The sequence below is a fragment of the Sciurus carolinensis genome, chromosome 16 (genome assembly GCF_902686445.1).
Source record: "Sciurus carolinensis chromosome 16, mSciCar1.2, whole genome shotgun sequence".
NCBI classification, from domain to species: Eukaryota; Metazoa; Chordata; class Mammalia; order Rodentia; family Sciuridae; genus Sciurus; species Sciurus carolinensis.
Window position 1 is genome coordinate 51,225,422 of NC_062228.1, and position 12,853 is coordinate 51,238,274.

The following is a 12,853-nucleotide window of genomic DNA, read 5'->3' on the forward strand; positions in this document are numbered from 1 at the left end:
GATAGCATTATTCCATGTGAAAGAGGTCAGATGGAAAAGGTCACATATTGTAAGATTATGTTTATACCAAATGCCAAATCCATAAAGAGAGTAGTGGTTGCTGAGGGTTGGGGGGAAGGGGAAATGGCAAATGGCAGCTTAGTGGGTATGATGTGATTTCTTTTTGAAGTGATAAAATCGGGCATAGTGGGGATGGTAGTATGACTGTCAAATACTGTACACCTCTGAAGCATATATTTTAAAAACGGTGAGTTTTATGGTGTGTGAATTGTGCCTCAAAAAAAAAATTGGTGCTCAGGCTGCCCCCAGGTGGCCAGGATGGGGCTGGGGCAGGGAGGGAGCAGCCAAGATGAGACTTGGGGTGCTGGCATGGGGACTAGAGGACCAGGCACAGACGATGTGAGGGGTGGGCTTGGGGGACAAGCACTCATGTGCTTCTGCTGCAGCCTGACTGTGGGTGGGGAGTCGTGCGAAGGCCCAGCTCACCTGTGCACACAGCGGGCGTGTTAATGGACCATGTCTCCCGTCTCCCCTCATCATGTGGGAGCAGGGAAAGGTGGGCCTCTGCAGACCCTTCGTGCCAGGTACTGAGTCCCTCATCCCTCAACTCAGCCACCAGCTCAATCTGAGAAAATGCAAATATCTCGGGCCAAGACCACATCACAGGCTTGGGATGATTTAGCCTCCTGGCCAGGAGAGAAGGGGAGAAGCCAGGGCCATGGACCCCCATGATAAAAGGTTAGAAGGCTGTGTTACATGGTTCCAGTGGGTCACGTCCCTGTGGACCAAAGGCCAGAGAGTTGATGACTAGGTCACTGTGGGCTCTGTGACCATGGGCAAGTGACCCTTTATCCAGGCTTCAGTTTCTTCGTGGATAAATAGGGATGATTATTGTGCCCATTGCTCCGGGCTGGGTGAGATTTAAGGATAATTCACTGGAAGTGGTTGGCACTGTGCCTGGGGTGTAGACAGGGCTCAACACATGACAGCAGCTGGTAAGGTGGAGTAGGAGGCTGGGCACAAGGGCCTGGGAGTCTCTTCTCATTCATTCTACAAATATTTGGTGAGTGCTTAGTGTGCTTTTGGTGTTGTTCCAATGCTGGGAATGCTGGGAAAAGAGAACAAGGCCAGTAGGAAAAGAGTGCTCACAGATGCTAGCTCTCACCCAGCGTCCTCTGGCTCAGCACAGGCAGCCATTGGGAGGATGTGCCTAATAGGCAGATGCTCACCAAGCCTTCCTTAGACCTGCCAGCAGGGAGCCCTGGCCTGAGTGTGCACCTCCCCCTCCCCCAGGCTACAGGACCCGGCACTGCGATCACACCAAGACCAGGTCTGGACAGCCAGGCCCTGACCTCAGAATAGGGCCACCCTTCCCCCGCCTCCATCTCAGGGCACTGTCCTGCCTGTCCCACCACCTGGCGTGCCTTCCACTTGGACTTCTGGAGATAGCCACCAGCACGTGTGGCCACTGAACACTTGAACTCAGTTCTGAATTCAGAGGTTCCCTGAGCGCAAAATACACACTGGGTTTCAATGATGTAAAATGGCTTTGTTGCTTTTGTTGTTATTTATTGACTCCATGTTGCGTTGCATTGATAATGTCTTAAATACATTGGCTTAAATAAAATCTGTTCTCTGAAAGAGTTCCACTTGTTTCCTTTTACATGTTTCAATATAACAGTTTGAAAATGTACAAACCGCGTAGGGGCCTGGCTTTCTTCTGTAGGGCGCATGCCTGCAGTGATGTCCTGTTCCACAAGGTGGCACCAACAAAGCACCGCAGGCCACCGGCTAAGGAAGCCATTGGACAGGGCAAGGATGGGACCAGGCTTGGAGGCCGTTGGAAGCGCCATCCCAGAGAGGGCATTGAGACCTGCTGTTCCCCCATGGGGAGCTCCCAAGGGGGTAGATTTTCCATGTTCTGGAGAGCGGGAGGCAGGCATCGTGAGAGGCCGATGATACCCCTGCATGTCAAATAGGTGTATCATAGGTGACTCTACTTTCTGTAATCTAAGGACCTACCAGAATGTTTCCCAAGGCAACTGCACCCTTCTACATTCCCTGTGTGGTGCAGGATTCCAATTTCTTTGCGTTTTCTCCAACATTTATTATCTCTCTTTGTGATTTAGTCATATGGGGTGGATATAAAGTGGCATCTCGCTGGTTTTTTGTATGATTGTTTCAAGACACAATGTCTTGCTATGTTGCTCAGGCTGGATTCAAACTCCTGGGCTTGGACTGGGCCTGGGGCTCAGTGGTAGAGTGCTTGCCTGGCATGTGTGAGGCACTGGGTTCGATCCTCAGCACCATGTAAAAATAAATAAGTGAAATGAAGATATTGTATCCATCTACAACTAAAAAGAATAATTAAAAAAAAAAAATAAAACAAGCTCCTGGACTCAAACCATCATCCTGACTCAACCTTCTGAGCAGGTGTGCACCATCACGCCCACTTCACTGGAATTTTTATTTGCATTTCACTTATGGCTAATGATGTTGTCCACATATATATATTTTAAAGATGATTTTTAGTTGTCGATGGATCTTTATTTTGTTCACTTATTTATATGCGGTGTTGAGAATTGAGCCCAGTGCCTCACACACGTGAGGTAAGCACTCTACCACTGAGCCACAATGCCAGCCCATGTTGACCATCTCTTTCTGTGCTTATTGGCTATTTGCATATCTTCTTTGGACATCTATTAATTTTTCTCCACTTTAAATTGAGTTATTTGTGTGTTTTTAAAAACTGTTGCCTTGTGCAATGATTGAAAATCTTCATATATTCTAGATATAAGTCCTTTATCTGATATGCGGTTGGCAAAATTTTTTCCTCCAGTTTTCTGGGCTGTTTTTTAACTTTTTATGAGGTCCTTTGAAGCACAGAGGTTTTACATTTTGATGATTTCCAGTTTATCTGCTTGTTCCCAAATGAATTTTATGCCACTTTTCTCTAAGCCAGAGCCAGAATCTAAGGAAGTCTCTCAATTGCACTTAACATCGATCTAGAATAGCCCTCTTTTCTATAGCTTTGTGCCTAGAGTGCAGGCTGGGCGTCTTCAGGGGTCCATATCTGGGTCTGACTGGTAGTTTTCTCCTGGAGTCTCAGTCTTATCCCTCGATGCCCCGCATCAGGGCATGTATCAGAGGGTTAGGCTCCCTCAGTGCATTCGGTGGTGGCTCCACAAAGTCCTGTCCACACTGTCATGCCTGGAATTTGTGAACCTTACTTGGAAAAAGTTATATATATATATGTTTCTGTGAAAGATGTTGAGATGAGATCATCTCATGTTATCTGAGTTACTCCTAAATTCAATCATTAGTGTCCATTAGAGAGACAGAGGGAAGAAGAGAAGCCAAGACAGAGGTAGAGACTGGAGTGAGGCAGCTCCAAGCCAAGGCAGACAGACCCCGGAGGAGGCAATGCAAGGAATCTCCCAGAGTCGCAGGAGGAAACAGTCCTGTTGTCTTTGGGGAAAGTGGGGTACCAGGGATTAAACTCAGGGGCACTTAATCACTGAGCCACATCCCCAGCCCTATTTTGTATTTTATTTAGAGACAGGGTCTCCCTGAGTTGCTTAGAGTCTTGCTAAGTTGCTGAGGCTGGCTTTTAACTTGTGATCCTTCCGCCTCAGCCTCCTGAGTCACTGGGATAACAGGTGTGCACCACCATACCCAGCTTGAAACAGTCCTGTTGATGCTTTGATTTTGGATTTCTGGTCTCCAGAACTGTGAGAGAATAGGTTCCTGTTGCTTCAAGTTACCAAGTTTGTGGTAAGTTGTCATGGCAGCTGCCAGCAACAAGCACACTGTCCTCAGGAGGGTAAAGAGACTGTCCTTTGGTACAAACACGGATAACCCTGTCTCCCAGCACGGAGCTGCACACCTCTCTTAGATCCTGGAAATTCGTGACTGTCACAGCCCCACCTTCACTCCCCCGATGACAACCAGGTTCTCCTTCCTGTTCCTGGCCTGAGCCTGGTGGGTCATCTGGTGTACATGGATGGTCACCAACTCATCCCTCCTGTATTCAGGATCAGGAAGCTTCCCTGCAAAGGGGTTTTTATTACCATAGAACCCTAGTCCCTGCTGGGAGGACAGGGATCAGCCTTGTGTGATATTCCATTTCTTTCTTTCTTTCTTTCTTTTTTTAATAAACTTGTTGATGGACTTTTATTGTATTTTTTAAAATGCGTTGCTAAGAATTGAACCCAGGGCCTCACACATGTTAGGCAAGCACTCTACCACTGAGCCACAACCCTAGCCTGATAGTTCATTTCTTGTTGGTGCTGAATAATATTCTGTGGTGTGAATGCACCATACTCTCCATTCACTACTAAAGGATGTCTCGATTGCTTCCACGTTTAGGGAATTATGAAAACACTGTTGTAAAGATCTGTGTGCAGGTGTATTTTGTTTTTGTTTTTCAGAACTGGGAATTGAACTCAGGGGTGCTCTACCACTGAGCTGTGTCCCCAGCCTTTTTAATTTTTTTATTTGAGAAAGGGAGGGTCACACAAAATTGCTGAGGCTGGTCTCAAAATTGCCATCCTTCTCCCTCAGCTTCCAGAATACCTGGGATTACAGAAATGTGCCACCAGACCTGGCTACTTAATGATTTTTTTCTTTTTCTTTTTCTTATTCTTTTCTTTTTTTTCTTTTTTTGGTACTGCAGATCGAACCCAGGGGCACTTAACCACTGAACCACATCCCCAACCCTTTTTTTATATTTTATTTAGAGACAGGGTCTCACTGAGTTGCTTAGGGGCTCACTAAGTTACTGAGGCTGGCTTTGAACTCGAGATCCTCCTGCCTCAGGCTCCTAAGTCGCTGGGATTACAGGTGTGTGCCACTGCACCCGACTGCTTAATGATTTTTGAAGAAGGATCTTTGCATTTTCAAGTTAAGTTATCACCTTTCAATTTGTGTAATTGGTTCTGCCTCTGCCACAGGGGAAAAGGAAAGGCTAGAACCCCATCAGGAGCTGCAACTTGTACTGTGACCACCAGGAGGCAGCACCACTACCCCATAATCTGCAGAGTCTTGAACCCAGTTTGTCTTCCAGGCTATCAAAAAGTTTCTAAACGGGCCCCTGCTTGCAGCTGGAATGCTCTGTAGCCTCCTGTGCTTCAAATTGCAAAGAGTTAAATCTATAATTAATCAGTGGGGAATTGGGAAGAAATCCCAGTTACTTGGCTAACATATAAAATAAAATTAAAGAGACAAAATGAAATTCACACTAAACACTGGTATTAGGAAAATACAGGAAAGATAGGAGTGGGAAGGGGGTTTATGTTTTGTGTGATGGAAATGAGAGCCACTGAGTCCTCATTTTCCAAGAAGTAATACCTAGATGATGCCTGAGAGAAAAATCTAGTAATTAGCCTTAAGGCACATTGTTTAGAGATGACTTTGGTTCCATCCAGAGTCACTGCTGCTGTTGAGGACAGATCTCATCAGCATGGTCCTAGACGGGGGAAGTCGGGAACTTTCCTGTGACCAGGAAACACAGGGCTTATCATGGCAACACCCATGTTGTCATATAAAACAAGAGAAGGTACATCTAACGACAGGTGCTGGGAACTGGCTTTGCTCACAGCGTGACAATTAGGAATAGAATGAGAATTTCGCTGCTCCAAAGAGGGTCTGCATGGCACTAAGGTAAAATCTTGGGCTGTAGGTCATCCATGTCGACAGGCTGGACACACTCAGCTAATAGTAGTGTAAGAAGTGTGAACTTCTTAGATCATTAGCCACATGACATATGGTAAGCTCTTGAATGTGTTCTCTGTTTATTTGTGGTCTTCTTTTTTCTTTGACATCAGGAGCATAGAATTAAAACATCATATTCCTTCAGGACCCAGTTTCATTACTCTCCCATGAATGACTTCCTTTCCTTTCCTCTTTTAGAATAAACAGCTATTTATTTTTTATTCTTATAGGGACTGAATATTATACATAAGAAATATTCTTGGAGTCCCCATACATTTCCCAGGTGTGTACCCCAGGGTCAGCATGTGGCAGTTGAAAGAATATACACCCCTGAGCTGGGTGTGGTGGTCCAATCCTGTAATCTCAGGTACTCAGGAGGCTGAGGCAGGAGGATCACAAGTTCAAGGTCAGCCTGGGAAACTTAGCAAAAACCCCATCTCAAAATAAAAAAATAAAAAATAAAAAAGGGCTGGGGAATTGACTCGGTGATAAAGCACCCTTGAATTCAATCCCTAGTACCTAAAGAAAAAAATAAAATAAACCCAAGTGGATTCCTACTGCTCTACCCAGGAGGACACAGGATGCTGTCCCCATAAGCCATAAGTAGAACTTATGACACTGACCAAGTGTCTGGATGACTCTGAGTATGACGTGAGTGATTCTCTATGACTTATGGCTGCTGGGAGAAGTTAATTCCATTTTGCACTCACGGGACCCTCACGCCTGAATCCTGCCTACCTCCTCTCTACATTGTGTCCCCAGGTTGTGGTTGGAGCATTTAGTGCAGGACACACAGTATAGATCAGAAACTGTCACCTAAATCCACCCTGCAGAGAGGTCAGCTTACTTAAGCACATAAGTCTGAGGTTCTAAATCTGCACAATGGGGTGACATCCCTCTCCCTCACTGGGATGGAAGGAGCAGATAAGATGCAGGTGGGGTGTTTCCCACTGCGCAGACACGTAGCAGCTCCTGGAAATAGTCAATTACTATCATTACTACTAAGCAACTTCCGTTGACTGCTTAGGGCCTGCCCTCCGAGGCTATCATGGGGTGGAAAAGAAGGGGAAGAGGCTTAGGAGGAACATGAGCAGTAAAGTGACCCAGCTGCTGTGAATGTCAAGCTTAGAGCACATCCAGGGTTTCAAAACCAAACATGAAGAAATCGCCAGAAGCAGAGTCGGGAGGACCTGGTGATGGCGACATGACAAACTGCACTCGGACCTCGGGGCCATTTGGTTCCACCACGTGTGGGCCCCCTGCAGGGCCTGCTGTGGTTCCCTGAGACCTGGACCTTCTTCCCCTTTCTCTTCTCCTCTCAGCAGAAGAGAAGACCTCAGGCCTCTCCGTGGGTGCCATTGCCGGCATCGTGACCGGGGTCCTGGTCGGGGTGGCTCTGGTGGCTGCCCTGGGGTGTTTCCTGCTCCACACAAGAACTGGAAGGTACCAAGGCTTCTCCCCACCTGATCCCACCCCAGGCTGACCCCAGGCCTGAAGAAGGAGACCCGTCCTCGGATTCTGGGCCTGACTCACACCTCCAGACTTCCTGAGGGCCCTTCCCTCTCCTTCCCTAATGGCTCCTCCCTCAGTAGCTGCTGGCCCTGGGCTGGTGCCTTAATAGCTCCCTCCTCCGTACCCAGTGTCCCCACTGTCCTTTCCTCACACAGCAAACCTGGAGTACTTCTTGTTGACAGTTAGCGCTCAAAAATGGCACCTTCTACACTTATTTCCATTCAACCCAAGTGAGGGGTGGATCTCTGTATCTGAGGGATGGTCCTGTCCCGGTCACTCAGGGCAAATGGAGGGGCCTGGAGAGACTGGTGGGTCAGCTGCCCCACAAATACTGGGTTACCCATGGACCCTGACATGTGAGCTGTGAGTGCCAGGGCTCAGCCAGGATAGTGTGTTCAGGAAATTTCTTTTCCTCCTGGCCAGGTGGGTGGAGAGAGCACCAGGCCACTGTCACATTTCAGCACCTCCTGGGCTGAGCAGAGGGTCTGGCCACAGCAGGGTCACTGAGGTCAGGGAGAGTCAAGATGCACGTGGCTCCTTCAGTGTCCTGCTCACATGGTGACCCTGCTTTCCTGTCCAGGGTCTGGTCCTTTCCACTCAGTCAAACCCTCCTGCTTAAGTTTCTTTCCTGGGTCCTCAGTCCCTCTTCTGGGTCCTTGGTCAATGTTCTCCTGGTCCAGGGCAGAAGTGGCTTGTTAAACCTTTCCTCAGCTCCCTTCTTCTGTGCCCTCTCCCAACACAGAACTGATGGGGAAAAGAGGTTTCTGCCCCTCTCACTGGGAAAGGGGTCCCCCTCCTTCCTACCTGACTCCCTGCACCCTCATGAGTAAGTCTGACCTTTCCTAGGACCATCATCCTTCATGGCCTCAGAGAGCACTACTGCCCAGCACTGACACCCAGCGAGTGCCCTTTCAGCCTGTGAGTGCCTGGGAGTCCCTAGGCCTGATCCACAGAGTCCACTCCTGCAGTCAGTCACCTGGTGTTGAGGGCTGGGGAGATAGCTCAGTTGGTAGAGTGCTTGCCTCGAAAACATAAGGCCCTGGGTCCAATACCCAGCACCACCAAAAAAAAAAAAAAAAAAAAAAAAAAAATTGCAATCATCAGGGGTTGGACCCTTTCCCTGGGGCTTCGAGAAGGTCTCTCCTAAAACACTCAAGAAATGGGAACCCAGCCCAGACCTGGATCTCCTTACCTGATAAGCCACTAAAATAGACATTCTGAGAGCTGAAGATCCCCAGGCCTCCCACACCTTCCTGCTATCTCTTGTCTCTGCCCCAGGCCAAGGTCCCTCTGACAGCTCGACCTCCCTGGGAAGTCCCCCCAAAAAACTTTCCACAGGGACCCTGCTGTGCAGGCTCAGGGCAGGGGAATTGTTAAACCCCACAGAGAACAGATGCCCCCTCTCATGTTCAGCCAGGAAAAGGTAGGCCTAGCCCTGGTCAGGAGCTGGGCCACTCTTGAGGAGCAGGACCATCCTCTCCCTGACATGAACCCACACTGGGTCTCTCTGTCTGTTTTGGGGACCCCTGGAATGGAGCAGGTGCAGCATGGGCATTAGGAGTATTAGTCAGAAATGGGTTAATGATGGTGTAGGGAGAACAGAAACTAGGGTGGAGGCTGGTGCTCAGGACCCAGAGCTAGACTCCTGCTCAGACTCCTGAGAAGAAAGTCTAAAGCAGACACAGGGAAGTAAGCTCTGACCCGACAGAGACCAGAACCTTCCAGGCACTGCGCAGCACTGCTCACTGAACTCTTAGCAGGTGTCTGAGCCAACTCCCCTGGTGAGACGCCTGAGGCTTCAGGCCCTCTCCTCCTCCCTCAGGGGAGCGGGACCACAGGCTGCCTCTGACACCAGCCCTTAGCCCAGACCACAGCTTCAGGTCCTTCCTGACCCACCCCAGGGAGAGGCACTGGTCACTAGCAGCCACTAGGCAATGGCACTGCCCAGGAAAGACCCAGGCCCATCCCTCCTCCTAGGGACGGACAGGTAGGACACCCCTGGCCTCCCCACCCGGCCAGAAGGTCCTCCCGACTCCTGTCCACCAAGGCCAGCCGCAGCAGGATGACCACCACCTTGCTCTCCCTGTGATGGCAGGTCCTGCATTTGCAGGGTTGCCTGGGATGCCCTCCACCCCTCAGGGACCTGCCTGTGCCCCTGCCTCAGCCCCACTCCCCAGCCTCCTGCTCCCCTCCCCCTCCACCGAGGCTCACAGAGAGGGGACAGCCCTCCTAGCCCTGTCCCTGCTCACTGCCAGCCTTGCGTGCTCATCCCAAGGCCTGCAGGTGTCACCTGTGCTCAGGTCGTGTAACCTGTGGGAGAGGCAGAAAGGAAAAGCCTCCCACCAGCCCTCGACTCTCAGAAGGGGAAAATAAACAGAAAACAACTCTCACCGAAAGTCAGAAGGCAAGAGAGTCCCTTGGATTCCTAATAGGGCACCACCTTGTCCATGAACATATTCAAGAGACACCTGTGCATGTTCTTCCTTTGAAACCTCAGACAGATGGCCCCTCCAGGTGCTCCCTGGGTGTCTCCTTCCCCTGAACAAGAGAGCCTCCATGAATTCAGGGACCGTGGTACCCTGCATTCCATGGGATTCCCAGCCCAGTTCTGGACATGTAATGATGCTCCATAAATATCCATGAAATGGCTGGAGAACCCATCAATCCAATCCCATGACCTCCCTATGGTCCCGAAATCAGAGTATGTTCCATGTGGACAAAGAACACTGGCCTCAACTTTGGAGGAGGCCAGCAAGTGCCTGAAGCTGCCCAGAGAAGAGGCTTTCACCCTGGAAGTGATGGGGGAAGACAGAGGCCTCCTAGCAGTGAGGGGTCAAACCCTGATTTCTTCTAGAAACTTGAAAACCTCCCTCCATCTCTACCACAGGAGAGACACCACTTCACCCAGGAGGGCCTGGGCAGGGGCCTGTCCTTCCTCCACTCACACGTGCCTGATCTGGCACTAACTCTCCATCCCAGATGGAATCTCTGCCAAGCAAAGACAGAGCCCCATGTGACCACAGAGGAAGGCATGAGGTGACCCAGGCTCAACAACACCAGGCCTGTAGATTTGTGCACCCAGGGTCCCCTGCAGATATCTCAGCAGCCCAGGGACTCTGGGGCATGAGGAGAACTTAGCACATAGAACCTGACTTGTTTCCATCTCAGAGGGGCTGGGGGTTCACAAGCCTTTTTCTTTTTTATTTTTATGATCTTGAACCTTTACTTAGTTATATATTTTCTCCCCGTTTGAGATCCCAATAAACTTTACAACAAAAATCAAACTTTTGAAAACAACTTTAAATGAACTGAGGTTGAGCCTATTTTGGAGCCATTCTAACAAGGAGTAAGGTGAGAGGCAGAGCCCTCTCAGGTGAGGTGGGGCTCTTCACAAATAACACAAGTCAACAGTACATCTGAAACATGGATCGAAAAAAGGCTAAGAGAACTTTTAACTTTCTTCTTGTGGAAAAAGTGGCAGAAGGCTTCCCTGTTTTATAAGGTCACTTTTAAATAGATCAGGCTGTCCTTATTACCTTCCAAAAATGCATTTAAATGCCAATTCCAGTGTGAAGAGTAACTCAGTATTGTACATACAACTTACAGACAACAGGTTTTTACTTTATCCAGCTATAAAACATCAAATAACATGAATAAATACCAACCACATTTGTTATTTTGATACAAATCTGAGACTCTAGCTACAGATAATTTGAGTTTGGAGAACACCAACTTGGCAAAGGGCTCTCCTAAGCTTTACATTTAATCTGCTTAATTTTTAGGTACAATCCAGAGTGCACGGTAACAATCACGGTCTGCAAGTGTTAACAAAAATCAAAGGATGGCCTTAAATCTCTTATACATTTAGGAAACAGTGTTATTGATCAGAAGCAGACTTAGTCAAATTAAACAGATTTAAGATGGGTCTTCAAATGAGAGTGTGGCCCTTCTATGTCAGATACAATGTATAAAAGAGACCACTTACTGGTTATCTTGCTGGAAAACTTATATAAACGTTCATTTTATAAGCTTTTGCATAACACTTAGACAAGGCTTAGATATAGTTCTCAGATATATACCTACACCTAGTCACATATATTTAGGGTGTCAACTATAGTGTTATAACCTAAAATAAGATGTTTATTTAAGCAGTTACAAAGTAATAATTTAAAAGACTTTAAAACAGGTACAAACCCTAATTCTTTTAAGATTTAGTTTCCCCAAGTAATCAATATTTCAGACTTTGCTTCATATCAGTACATTAAAGTTCAAATAACTTTGACTTTGCTAATTATAGCCAATTTAATCACAAGCACAAACTTTTTGAGATTTACCTTCCACAGACTTTCTGCGACTTACTTAAACATTTATGAAATCAGAATTGAGGACAGGCAGTTAATGTAGAATGGGGAATCTGGTGGAATCCAAGCACGAAGACCATGAGTCTGGGAAGTTGGAGATCGCTCCTGGGAGATTGGAATGTCAGTGTCTCAGGTGCCCTTGGGATCACAAAGGTTACCTGCCTAAGTACCCCTCCCAAAAAGCTGCAGGCCAGGAGTTGCTAATTAATGCCCCCTGGGCCCCTACCTGCCTGAATCCTCCCTGTGGCCCTTCCCCTGCCACCTGCCTCTCACCTTTTTGCTATGTCACCTGCATCTCCTGGGCCTAGTCACGTAGGCAGGAAGGAGAGAAATAAAGGGGGAGAGAACAGAACAAAGAAGACCCAAATCTATAAAAGATGTAGGGTGCACTCACTTCTTGGGATTCTAGAACATCAGCCATGGCCCTCTTCTCCTTCTGAGGAGAAGTCTGTGTTACTATTTTTAAATAAAATCTGCTTAATATATGCTTGCCTTGGTGTGCTTCTCTGGTTTTTATACTTCAACACCTGAGGAAGCAGAATTCGTCACTTGTAACTGGAGGTATCATTTACATCCTTAAAATTTACATTTAAGCTTGTTTACATCCTTAGTTTTGTCCTTTTTCATTTGGACTTTAGCCCAAATGTATGACTTTACCATACAAATACTTTTACCTTCTAATTTTCTGTACTAAAATATACTTCCATACCGATAGCTTTCTTTTATCTTTTCTAGTGTTGGACATTTTCTTTCTTTTTTTTTTTTTTTTTTTTTCCTTGCCGTGCTGGGGATCGAACCCAGGGCCTTGTGCTTGCAAGGCAAGCACTCTACTGACTGAGCTATCTCCCCAGCCCTGGACATTTTCTTAAATTCATTTTCTGAAACAGTCCTTGACAATGTTATCCGTGCATTTAATTTTCACAAGAAATCTCATCCCAGGAGAGGGATCAGATAATCTGGCATGCACAGGAACTGTGTCTCAAGCTTTTCTCTACTAGTGACATTCAAGAGGTTGGAGCACAGGATATTTTCCAGGCTGACCCACAGGGCTTTTTCTTCCCAACAGAGGAACCCATGGAACCCTGGCTAAGATGCAGGTGGGAGCCTCTCCAGTTTCTGGACCCTGTGAGGAGGTCGAAGCAGAAGCCAGACAGGGACAATGATGACTTGGACGCCAAGTCCCTACGTGCCATGATGGAGAGAAACCTGGTGTTCTGGAACCAGTGCCCATGCTGGTTACCACTCCCCAAAGCTTCGAGAGACACCTC